Below are 2,506 nucleotides of genomic sequence, written 5' to 3'. Positions count from 1 at the left end.
GTACGTTGTACAACGTACCAGAGAAAAATATAATAAAACATAATAAAATATAACGACAGTACTTTATGTACAATTAAGTATTACGCTAAACTATAAAATCATTTCTGCGCTCATACGCACTCACACGCACGCACGCACGCACGCACGCACGCACGCACGCACGCACGCACGCAAGCACGCACGCACGCATATATATATATTATATACTCTTGATTATATCAGGAGTGTATAATAGGAGGTATGTATGGATAGGTGTATGTATGGATAGGTGTATTATACACTCCTGATTATATCTATGGGTAGAACGACCAACTGCATGCGCTCGGTACATGCATATACATATATACAGTTCGTGACTATAGATCGCAACTCGCGACTCGCGACTGGCGACACTAGACAAGTGACAGAGAATTGCATTCCATCAATATATGGCTCAATAATATTAATTTATTCTTGCATCTTGGAAAAACAGAAAGTATTATTTTTGGAACTAAAAACTAAAAACTTTAAACAAAAACTCAGGGATAATCCAAATCTGCACATCAGATGTAATGGGGTGGCAATTGCACATAAAAATACAGTTAAGTATCTAGGAATAGACTTGGAAGACTCCATGAGTGGTGAGGTAACGGGAATTAAGGTTGTAAAAAAGGTTAACAATAGATTGAAATTTCTTTCCAGAAAAGCTAAGTATTTAAACACGGCATGTAAAAGGTTGAAATTAGGCATAAGAAAAGTTTGTATCGTCTTATGAGAATGTACCATTATACGTATGACCGGTTAAAACTACAAATTTGTATATTTCAATAGTTAGTGCTGATAGTAGTACGTGTAATTGTTAGATTCAAGGCATAGCAAAACAAGGTCCACAGTGTAAATAAGTGTGCTAGTCATGCTGTTTGTGTCCTTATATATCAAGAGTGCATAATAGAGATCTCTATTATGCACTCTTGTTATATATGCATATATTTGTAGTTATCCAATTTTATAAATTCAGAATTTTATTGTAAAAGTATGCTATGTATTGTATATGATGGATAATTGCATAAATAAAAAAAAATAAAAAAATAGACATCTTGTGGCCGTTTGTCTTGAGTTTTCGCGTATTGGCAGGTTGATGCGTGCTTAATATATATATATTTAGCAAGTTTATATCGAGAATACGAGAAAAATGCTCGGCGTTGGTATATAGTAGCTCAACCCGGTGTAGCCTATTAATTATGCCGCCAAATAAAGTAGGCAGTATAGTAGCAGGCCCGTAGCCAGGGAGGGGTTCGGGGGGTTCGAACGAACCACCCCCCGAGCCCCCCCAAGCCAAAAAATTTTTTATTTTTAATTTGCAAGAATTTCACCTCAGGTCGCTCCATTTTAGTGTAATAATTGCAAAATCTCCATCGTGCGGGAGGGTGAACAGTGAACACCCCCCTCCCACACCCTCCCCCCGCTCGGTCGCTTGGTCGCTTTGCGCCCGAGCAGGGGCGTGTACAGGGGAGGTCCATGCAGGGAGTCCGGACCCCCCCCCCTTGCTCGCGCAGAAAACGCATCTGAGGGGGTGTAATTTTAAAAAGAGCCTGACCCCAGACCCCCCTTCAACTCGCAACTTTGGGTTACGGTTCTATATATATATAATATCAATATATATTTATATATATATATATATTAAGTAAATATATATTATAATATATATATGGTATATATATATATATACGTCATATATTTTAATATATATGTATTATATCATTAATCAGTCGAGCGTTATAATGACAGGAGCAGATGAGACGAGGGACAGGGGACTATGTTCGTTCATATATAGGCCTACGCTCCTGATATTATATCCTCTACTAATACTATAATATATATATATATACAGTATATAGTCTACTAGTAAGTAGGCCTATAGACATAGGGTGCTCCATACACGTATTAGTGACCGGTTAGCCACTATACTACATGTCTATACATATACTATATATATATAATATATTATTATTATAAGTGTATCTAACTATACTATATAATTATAAAGCTCACACCTGTGTGTACTACTACAGGCCCGTAGCCAGCTATATATTGGGGGGGTTCGTTTTTCAAATGTTTTCGGCAACTTGCTCGGCAGGCCGGACGTTACCGGATTATGTACCAGGGGCGGATCTACCCGTAACCCAAGTTGCCGAGTTGAAAGGGGGTTCCCTGGGGTCGCACCAGGTCTTGTGTTTAAATGTTTAAGTACCCCCGTATACAAACCAGTCTACAGATGTGCGGTATTCACACGTGTCGACAAGCCAGAGCCCCAAAGGGTATAATCAATGCAATGCCACTCAAATAGATCCGTCTCCAACTATTGGCCCGATGGGTCTACTTGGCGCTGGATATGGTAGTAGTGGTTTCTTCTTGCACTGGTGCGTTTTGTGCTATGGCATATGTTGCACTGGTCTATTATGTCATCTTATGTCTCGACACATGCACTTGACCAATAGCATGATGTCTCTTGCGCACGCGCGGCCTT

Source organism: Priapulus caudatus, unplaced genomic scaffold (assembly GCF_000485595.1).
Source record: "Priapulus caudatus unplaced genomic scaffold, Priapulus_caudatus-5.0.1 Scaffold22, whole genome shotgun sequence".
Taxonomy (NCBI): Eukaryota; Metazoa; Priapulida; class Priapulimorpha; order Priapulimorphida; family Priapulidae; genus Priapulus; species Priapulus caudatus.
This window is presented reverse-complemented; position numbering follows the sequence as displayed.